This window comes from Pinus tabuliformis, chromosome 5_1 (genome assembly GCF_031772625.1).
Source record: "Pinus tabuliformis cultivar Carrire ecotype Pingquan chromosome 5_1, CPIR1, whole genome shotgun sequence".
Lineage (NCBI taxonomy): Eukaryota > Viridiplantae > Streptophyta > Pinopsida > Pinales > Pinaceae > Pinus > Pinus tabuliformis.
The window spans coordinates 976,406,588-976,417,876 of NC_142305.1; positions in this window are offsets into that span (position 1 = coordinate 976,406,588).

Consider the following 11,289-nt stretch of genomic DNA (forward strand, 5'->3'; position numbering starts at 1 on the left):
CCCTCCCGACAGTCGACCAGCTACTCACCCACAATATTGCGTAGTTTTCATGAGCAATTCCTCTACTACCCAGTAGTCTGCTCAGCTCAGAAACTACGTAGAGGTGACCAACAAGCCATCTTCCTAACATCAACACACTTTTTCTCGCGAGCAGCTCCTGGCAGTGCACTGATAGTTCCCTCCAGGAATTATGCAGTTTTTGCTGCCAAGCTCTAGCAGCTTACTCCCAATTCCCTCCAGGAATTGCACAGTTTTTTTTGCCAAGCTACCGGCAGCTCACTGCTAGTTCCCCTCAATAATTGTGTAGGTTTTTCTTCCAATGACCCTGCAGCTAACTGCCAGTTCTCCTCAGGAATTGGCAGTTTTTCTGCCAAGCTCCCGCTGCTCGCTCGTTCCGAAAATTGCGTAGATTTTTCCTGCCCAACCTTTCCGTAGCCTAGACTGTTCCTCTTAAGAATTACGCAGTTTTGTCCTCCAGCTAAACTAGACCCCATAGACAGTCACTGTTAATCCAGATTTCCCATCGTCATCACCCAATGACTCCTGCGCATTTTTCATCAGCAATGCCTAGAGCCTCCATCTCGCCTCGCAACCTTGTTACCTCTCCCAGTCACCTACATCCGAAATTATCATCCGTCATCGTAGACTAGGAGGTTTATGGATTTGATGTCGTCTCATCATGAGTTACTACAGACACAAGTAAACAAATAAACATGGCATGAAGACGGATGGGATGAACAAAGGGAGCACATGTAGAAGGACAAGTTCACCAACAGACGAACAAACGATGCATGCAAAGAGATGTGCTCGCGAACGAATGATCATGCAAAGATGTGTTCGTGGATGGACGGATGAGAAAACATGCAAGATGTGTTCACGAATGGACAAATGAATGAGCATTCACCTTTTGCAAACAGATGAACCTGTCAAGCTTACCAACATACAAGAAAGGAGCAATGTGTGAATGCAACTTCAAGTGAACCAATGAGCATCGAAGACTCCGCGCACTTTCAACTTGACATGCACACTAGCAGCAACACAAATGTGCCAGCACTGTCATGTCGAGTCATGTCATGAGTCATGACATCCACATCTCTACTGTGGACCATACTATAAATCAATGTAATTTAATGTGGAAGTCCAAGAGACCCACTTGTTGTACGAAGAGTCATGTAAAGTCGAAAATTCATGTAAGTCAAACAGTGATGAGGGTAGTCGAACAACCACAAGGGTCAGTTTCACCCTTGGCTATAAATAACCCCTCATTTGTACATGAAAAGGGCTTTTCACGTTAGCTCATCCCATATAGCCTTGAGAGTCTGTAATCTTTTCTTTGAGAAGTAAGCAGTGGCTCCAATGCCCCGCATGTGGGGTTAGTGATGTATGGTGTAACGATGTGTCTTGGAACTTTCTCTTAATTCGGAAGCCTTCTCACAGACCAGCACATTTTCACACATGTATTGTAACTATTGTAAGACTAATCTTTAACACTTGTAATGCATGTTTCTTTAACCTGTGTTCAACACTTGAACTAATTCACTTGTTGTAATACATATATTTTAATGAAATGTGTTGTATATGTTGTTAACGTTGTCTCACCCGTGTAGACTACTCTCCCGAATGTCAGACAAACCTTTCACATAAAAATTTCTATAACAATCGTTGCACTCACACGGACTAATCTGCTGAGTGTTATACATGTTATCTTCCCTTGTGTGTTGTGACTGCCGCATCTGTGTGGATTTTTCTTCCAGAAGTTATGCATGTCCTGTTTTGTTGCGTGTTCCTAGAAAAGTTGGTACTTCTCCCAATCGACTTGGGACTCACTCCCACCCTTTCCCTCTAAAATAACCATTGACACAAGAGACACTTACAATCACCAGGCATGGGAACCTCACTTCTCACAAGACAAAGCAGACCACTCTCATGTGATAACAAGCAAGAGTTGAGGCAAATCTTTAAGATAATGGAAACCAGGCCATCGTACGGATGGGACTCCCACACCAAATGGTATGAGGTCTAGTTGGGATTTCATACTGGGGTGATCCCATGAATGTTGACGGGTCCAGCACTGTTAACATTTCTGGCGCTAGAAGGAGGGCCAGATGACAAGCTGAGTCCTCACATCTGTTTTGAATCTCTACATATCCATCATGACTAACTACAGAGTTTCTCTTCCAGAGTGTATGTCTTATGGAAACAACTTCGAAATCTCGAAAGAACTCTCAGATAAATTTTCACATAAAGCAGACGATTGTGGAGGCTACGTAGCCTTGGTTAAGAATGCGGTCATTGTTGTAGGCTCATGCAAAAGACATGGAATCTTTGAAGAATACATGACATGCGCGTTGTTCATCTACACGCTTCAAGGGCACCCAATGCACTGGTGTGCCACGCTGCCTGAAAAATCTATTCATTCTCTTGCTCATCTGGTTGCAAATATTTATCGTGCTTTCAATCACTTTAACTGTAAAGCACTCGAAAAAGAAATTATAAAATTACGAAAAGCACCCAATGAATCCGTTGACCAATTTCACACACACTTTTGTAATCTTGCTTACTGATTTCCCAAATATGAAATTGATTGGGAATTTATCGATGGAAGATTTGAGTATCTTCTTCACATATTTGAAAATCTGCAATTCTTGAAATCATTTGAATCCCACTCAACATACCTCGGTGATGGAGCTGTGCAATCACAGGTAGGCACAGTTGTTATCACAAGTGATTTTCCACCTTCACCTCATCAAACAGCTCTACAACTGTGGAGTGATGTGGGAGAACATGCACATGCATCTGTTGAACTGTCACATCCTCCCACCCCACCTACTCTTGATATCTGTGTAGATTTGGCTTGCAAGCCTGTTTGTTGTCACGTGGATTCGTTCCCTCAACCTCTATACCCGTGTTCTGTTGATCCTCTGAATTGTACTATCTTGTGTTCTTCCATTCTAGACTTCTCACCTGCTGTGGACGAGGATCAAGTTGTCGATGGAGTTCGTAATATGCAGCCAACCTGCACCATCATTCATAATGAGTGTGTGTGGGAATATAAAGAAGAACTCACAGTGAAGGATGAATCCCTCCCATTCGTGCCTCACCCACTCTATCTTGACATTGCTTGTGATTCTTCCACTATTGATTTCCCCTGTGAAAATTCATTTCTAGATGTTTCTACTTTCAATCGTTCACATGAAACATCGGACGTTAGTCTGTCATTACATTCTGGAGTGGACACATCTTCCTCTAAAAATCCATCCAATCTGTCATCCTTCATTTCTGAAAACATAGAGGGTGAACATCCTTGCTTCTCATTTACCCTCTTCATGATTTTTCAAACCATGAGGATGCCGACAAACATCCTAAATTTTCTGATCTTGGTTGTCATGATCTCTCTACTTCTTCATCGATCATGATGTTGATTCAATCATTGTCAATCTATCTAAGACGCTGGTCTATGATGATCTATCTGTTGACGAATTCAAAACCCCCCAGACTATCAAGGCACTTCACCCCGAGCTGATGGTTATGGTAGGGCCTCGCTATCTTGAGGTTGGTTTCACTTCTGATCATGAAATTGTTGAAACATGCAAGGCTCATCATCACTCTCTGCTTTTCATTGAAGATCAACAAAACTCCCAGATTTTGCTTCCTCCACTCAAACTAGATGATCCCATCACTCATGCATTGGAGGAATCTTACACAGCAAGCACACTTTCACAACGTAAGTGGTCTACCTTTCTCATGTTTGCTTGCAAATCACAATCAAGAGAATGTATACACTCAACATTTGTACGTAGTGTAGCATAACACCATGGAAATTCCATAGAGTGCATGACATGCACTTTCACTCATTTTTGTTATGTGGACGCTTGTAATCTCATAGTGTGTACATCTTCATTGTTATATCTTTAATGCTTGCTAGTTTGTGAAACTACGATGATCACAAACCATGCCTTCACCAACATGGGTTGAGCAATGCACCGATGGCTGCATTGGAAGTATCACTTCATGTGAGAGGACCATTGTTAGCTTAGGAGTAGGAGTAGTATTTTCTCTATCTTGTCTTCTTGCATGCATGTTTTCTTCTTTCTTTGTGTGTTTGCTTGCTTGTTTGCTTACTTGCTTTGCATATGCATTTGCTTTTGTTTCTTGCTTTTCTTTTTGGTTTGTTTTATTGTTTATGTCCATAGGTTAGTTTCACATGGACCGTGTGAAACTCTTAAAACAAGCTAGGTGAAGTAAATTAGGACTTGTACATCTATCAATACTTGGTTATCTATCATCATGCCTCTTATGTAAGAGATTGTTGCCTTCAGTCCATGATATATCGATGGAAAATACGTCCACAGTCTAGGAGAAGCTTCACCCACACACATACCAGTTACAATCACTTGATGCGAGGGTTGACAACCTTCTTGTCAATGGCTAAGATCTCAAGCATTATTTGTAGTAGGTCGGGCCACACCCCATGCCATGTACATAGTCTGCTTGCTGCTTGTTGTTTTCATTTTGTTTTCCTTGCCTATTATCTTTTTTCTTATTTCGTTTGTTATGCTTACTATTTTTGTTTACATTTGTTTTGTTTTCTTGATACCTTTCTATTTTTGTTTCCGTAAATAAGTGATGCCAACTACTGCATTCTGGCTTTTGAATAGAGTATGTGGCTGAGATTTGAAGAAACTTGTGACACTGTAGCACATGGCTAGTATTGTGTCCATCTTCTTTGTGCTTGGTTATAACCTTCGGCGATGAAGTCTTGATGGAAAATATGAGTTGTCTGCGAGGGAAGTTTTGGTCCAACCATGAACCTGTGTCCACACTAGGAAGCCCCATTCCTGCACTCAAACTTCTTCTTTATGTGTTCAAGCTCATCCAACTAGTAGAAGCGGAGAAGGGAAATCTAAATGAGCAAACCTATGTTAGAGGTCTTACATGCTTCTCTGAAGGAACAACCTCTTCTACTCTCAATAAGTCGGGATCCCTCTTCCGCCCCAAAAAGTAAAGAAGTGCCTATGCACAGTCCTCTTGAAAAATACAAAGGCGAAAGAAGAGAAAAGCTTCCTGCGCAGAGAGGTGAAGCATGCAACTCCACTGCGGTATTGACCAAGCTCACTAGCAGTGGAACAATGCGTGTGTTCCTTTCTAACTCCATTGGCGTACTATCCAGGCCTACTGGCAGGGGAGCAACACCAGAGATGAAAACTTTTACTCTGAAAATATTCAAATCGCAAGCTAAACTACCCTTCCTGAATTTAAAACATTGTGATCAAGCTGAACTTTTGATTGTGTTTAACTGAGTTGGAAAAAGGTGAACCATATATGCCCATGAGGTAAGTGGGGAAGCCGAAGTAACTTGCACAACGATTAAATACTCCCCAAAATACCAATGCCCTGTGCTATCAATGAACCAAAACAGAGAAGTTGGAGTTCTACTAGTGTGTCGTCAAGTGTTGCAGCTGCTACAACCACCCTCCAAAATTTTGGCCTCTTACACAGTATTTTGTCACTATCCCTATACTCCCCATCCACGATCCTGGAGGACCTCTAAAGTGAGCCCAACATTCTTTCACATCATGAAGGAACTCCCAATATGTCCCTCTTCATGAGCAGAATAATTCCCCTTTGCATCATTTCCCAAGAATCTTCCTTTTATCCCAGTTTAGAAGACTAGCGCTACTAACAAGTTTCCTCCCTGTGCCAATTTGCAAAGATTAAAACTAGCCCTCGCGCCATACAAAGTGACTAATCCATTTTCCGGTCACATTGATCATCTTTTGGAAGGTTTTTTAAATAAGGATCCGAAGCTTCCATGTCTAGAAGCTTCATAACGGAAGTCTGGTAGATGGTTGGGCCGGATGGAGCCGAGGAAGTCAATTTGGGATCCTTTCCCCTATTAGGATGGAACAAAATCAAGAGATAAGACCTTCTCCCATGATGAGAGGAACAATATCCCATCCATCCAAACTATATAAACCTCTCCTTTTCCCAAGCAAAATCTAGTTGGAGATTTTAGTTTTGGAGTGAGTTTGAATGATCAGCAAGTCATCTATAGCATGTAGCTTTCTAGTGTACGTTTGAGGGAGAATAGTATGTTTTTGGTTTGGTTTGAGACTAGAGGGAAAGAGGCTGTAAAACTTCCATTGTTTGGGCTATCCATGAAGTGCTATCAGAAGTGTGGGAAGCCGGATACGTTGAAGGATACCCGCAACGTCAAGGCATCGATTGTAATCTCTTTCTGATTTATATAAATGCAACTATTGATTGATTTCCTACATGAAGTCTCATTTTACATATTTATGGCTTAATGTTCCTTGACCTATTAACTAGGCTAAATACAATATTGTATGCTATCACATTTTTTGTTGTTGTTATTTGCTTGTTTCAATTATTCGAAGGAAGGAAACGAAAGATAGCTGGAGTGAGGAAGCAGGATTATCACCAAGCAAAATAACGTTCTAAGCCTTCTTAATTGATTCTAGCTTAAGGAGATTTTCCATAGATTGTTTGTTTGTGGCTAGACCCGCTCTCTCAGGCTAGAGGAAATGTTTGTTTGTGGCTAGACCCGCTCTCTCGAGCTAGAGGAAATGTTTGTTTGTGGCTAGAGGAAATGTTTGTTTGTTTGATTCTAGCTTAAGGAGATTTTCCATAGATTGTTTGTTTGTGGCTAGACCCGCTCTCTCGGGCTAGAGGAAATGTTTGTGTTCGCACTGAGAATTTACCTGCACCACAAATTGGTGGCTCCACTAGGGAGCCAATCCTTCTATTTGATTGATTTTCATTTTATGGTTTTGTGTGAACTTTTCTAGTATCACCTTTTCCCTTTAGTGTTCTCTGCTTTGCCTATTTTACTTCTCTAAGCCTGAAATTTACAGTGGAAAGTTTGGTCGCCTTTGAAACTTTTATTTTTTTCCTTGAATCCTCGGTCAATGCATTTATTTTTCTGACAGTCACGCCGATCAGCATGAGTTTCTCAAAAACAGTCACGTCGACCCCCTTCTAGCACTTGTTTTCAGTTAGGCAGTTGCAACGATTCCTGTAGGTGGAGATCAGGGTTTACCCTAGATCATAGCTAGTGTGTCTTACCCTTCTGATTTCTGTCTCTCAACTTTTTTTGACTGTGTTCTCCCTAGTTGGAAAGATATTTTAGCTTGGTTTGTATGCTTGGTTGATTTGCATTTCCTTCACTTGCTTTCTTGAGTTCTTGGATGGTTTATAACCTAGGGAATCTAGGCTGTCATCCATTCACTTGTTTGTGTGCTCAGAAGGTCAAGTCAATAGTCAACGTTGCTCCTTGCATTTCATTTGATTAGTCCTTTTGTTGCTTTTATTTCCATTTAACGAGTTTGAAAAGTTTCATTTGGTGTTTGAGCGTCTCTTTTCGGGCATAGATCACATTGCTCATCTTGTTTTTGGTTCAGTCTTTGCTTCATTGGTCTGAAAGGAATTCTCTTTTGTGCTTTATGTTTTCTTGTGATTGATTGTATTGGAAATGTTTCATTGAAGTGTTTGTAAAGGATTCATTTTGTCATTTCACTAAAAAATACATAATTCTAGTTTGTTGAATCAATATGTTATGTTAGTTAGCATCATTGAAGGCTAGAGTTGCATCGTCACTTGCATTGAAAAAGAAATGAATTCTCTTTACTAGTGAAAGGGCTACTTGAAGTGCATTTGATAGGAAAGTTAGGAATTGGAAAGAGTTTTTTCATCATTTTGTTTTCAAAAGAGAAATAGTGAAAAAGTCAATTTGCTTTCAATTGCTTGTTTTGTTGCATTTGAGTGTGTTTTCTACTCTCATTACTGTAGACAATTCATCGAATTGAAAGGGTCTTGTCTTATTTAGCTGCATATAGGTGCTTTTCGAGTCACATCGATAAGGCCTAAAAACTGAGACAAAATTTCAAGATCAACTCTAAAATTTACTCAATTAACCTAAGGCGCATTTGAAATCTAACGATCACATTTTAGAAGGTCTAGGATAGAGACGTGTTCTAGTGTCTTAAAACCTAGCAGTTGTCATTCGCTTCAGCGCTAGTACGAACTTGTGATCCCTCTACCGTCGAGTATATAAAGGGAGACCCCACTAGGTTGCAATCCTTTATCCATAGGAAGCTGATTCTACCGCCTTGTAAACATGATACACTAAACACAACATTCAGGGAGATTGTTTTCCCGTACTTCTCGGTTCACTGGGAGGTATTCTACAATTCACGGTTACTTGGTAATCCTTTTTGGCTATATCATCCTGAGTAGTCATTTTGATTTTTTTGACTCCATAAATATAAAATATCATCCGAGCATTTGTCCTTTCGAGCTTGTTTCAAACCGAAAGTGATAGAGTCACCTTTGCTTCTTTCTTGACTCTTAAAACATGGAAGAGCACCAGTTTGTTTTTGTGACTTAAAAAATTGTTGCCCACAATCTTATAACATCCCTGTTAGTCTTTTCAGACCACATTGTGACTATACCTTTAAATACGTTTTAAAGCCCTTGAAAACAATCTCTTTTCTAGTTATTTGAGACAAAATCGTCGTGGCTAAACCAATTGGTTCACCTAGTTTCTCTTCCCCTCCTCTGTTTGAAAGATTGTCTCAGGAGCCTTTTCCTAAATTACCGCAGTCGCTTGAGGACCAAGGTGTTGAGCTTGGAATTGTTCTGAGTATTCAACCATTGTCATCTCGTCCTACCCCTTCAGATACTGGGTCACTTTCTAACATTGGGTCCTATCCAGACTCTTGAGAGTCTGCGGACTTCTGAAGGTCAGCTTGGACTGGTTTTTTATCCTTCGAATCCTTTGTTCGATCCTGTTGTGGTATCACCTCAACATTCATACAGTCCATACAATCAGCCCAGTATTCCTATGGAATTATCCCCTCGAACATCTTCGGTAGTCCATCATCGCCTATTTTCACCCATGGAATCAGAAGGCAATCTGAGTCTCCTCTCTAGGTCACTCGGAGGTTTCCACTCCATACACAGTCGACGAGAAAGAATATCCTTTCCCTCCTTAAGGTTTCCCTTACATGGGAAGCATTCCAACCAGTGTTCATCTTGAATTACCGTGTAATTACGTGACTTTAGCTCAGTTGGTTTCAGCCATGCCTACTGCCTCATCATTGTATCACAACCCTATTTGGGCATCTGGCACTATGCCTACTCCAATAGATGGTGATTTCTGCAGTTATTTCAGTCCTGGTGCAACCCACCATTCCAAATCCTCTTGTTTCATTAGTCCAAGTAACCGTCTGGTTCAACCAACGATCTTGAGTCATGTCATTGTTAGATATTCGATCCCTCTAGTAAGTGGGCAGGCTATGCCACTGCCTAGGGGGAAAAGTTCGAATGTTTCTATGTTGTCTAGCACAACCAATGTGAGTGGCTCACAACCTCACATGGTTGGGATGAACCAACCCTCTTTGGGTGCCATGTCAAATCCTATTGGCCCTGCTGGATCAAGTAATGTCCAGTACCAACAACCCAATGTTGGTCCATCTAGGTCAAGTCACGTCCAGTACCAGCAGCCCAATATGGATCAAGGTTAGTACTAACCTCCTTATGTTCCATATGGTTCACAAGTGATGGCTAATCCCCCATACATTCCTCAGCCTTGACCCTATGTCAAGCTTGGTCCGTCTGCCGTGCCCAGTAGGTATGACCAGATACATTGCAGGAACTTTCAAGGTGTCATTCCGGGAACTGTCCAAGTACCTTTGTAGTAGCAGGGATAGATCTTGCAGCAGCGAGGCCAGCCTTCATTGCAGCAAGGGCCATCCATGCAATAGTAAGGCCAACCTTTGTTGCAGCAAGGGCCATCCATGCAGCAGCAAGGCCAAATGATGCCGCAGCAGAGACAACTGCAACACCTATAGGGGCAACCCTCACAATAATTGCAAAAAACCATGCAACTACAAATGCAATATGCACTACAATCCTCCCAGCCTATGCCCTTGCAAGGTCAACCTCTGTAGTTGTCAGGATAGCCTTTACAGCCGCAAGGTCAACCCTTGCAGAAACAAGGTCAACCCGGGCAGTAGCAACCGGGCAGTAGCAACCCTTATACTCATATCAACAGGATCAACCCTTGCAAGAGCAAAGCTAGGGTCAAGTCTTGTAGTAGCAGGCGCAAAATCCTTATGTCCAAGGGCAATAGGTCTAGCCTAATCTTTTCCAAGGACAGCAAGTCCAAAATCCTTTCTTATGTGATTTCTACCGAAATAGTTTGCTTAATTCATTATGGATCACAGAAGCTTGAATACAAAAAATTCCAAAATCCTTATGTCCAAGGATAGTAAGTGCAGAATCCTTATGTCCAAGGGCAGCAGGTCCAAAACCCTTATGCTCTGGGACATCAGGTGAAAAATCCATATGTCTAAGGTCAACATGATCCATAGCCTTTTAACTAGTATGTTGCTTATCAATGGCCTCTGGCCGAACAGTTCCAAGGCTTTCAAGGTCAAAATCCCCCTTACGGGCAAGGTAACCTACAGTGGGGGGAAAATTGATCCGGATTTAAATAGGAACGCAACAAATTACAGAGATAACCATATACACAAAGATGCAGTGGAAATAATACTTCATTTCATTAATGGAAAAATACTGAAATATGCTTACAACCAGAAATGGAAATAAACTAGCTAGGGCGATGGTAGCTTATCTCTGAGAAGAGATGTGATGGCTACATGCCTCTGAACTATGTTACAATGAGGCTCGAAGGTCTATTTATTGTTGAGAAACAATGGGAAACCCTTAACATTCCAAACCTACCCTAGGAGATGAAACGCCAAACTGAGGGCCCCTTTTGGGGTAATTTGGTACATCAACTTCCCGGGGTCGTAACTTTGGCATATGATCTCCGTTTGACGCGTACAATAGCTCATTAGAAAGATCTATCCGAGCACTATCATTGTTGGAACGGGCAACATCGATCCAGTCCATGGACCCATGTTTCCCCTGGATTCCCCAAAAAACGTCATTTAGGGCCTCAAAACGGCTCTGGAAGTTCAGGACCCGAAAAACTGCTAAAAATAGTAAGTTGTGCTACAATTGAGGAAACTGAAAATGCTGAGAAAGACAATGGCGGGGGTCCAGGTGGACTTGGTAGGTGGCCACCAATATCCACCTGGATCATTCCTCCCCCCTTAGGAAGCAATGGTCCCCATTGCGTTGAGCTCCTCCATGAGATGAGGAAACTTCTGCTGAACTTGTTCCCTGGTGAGCCACTTGCCCTGCTGAAGGAGTTGGCCTGCTTTGACAACTCGATACAGTTGGATATTCTGTTGGCGAGTG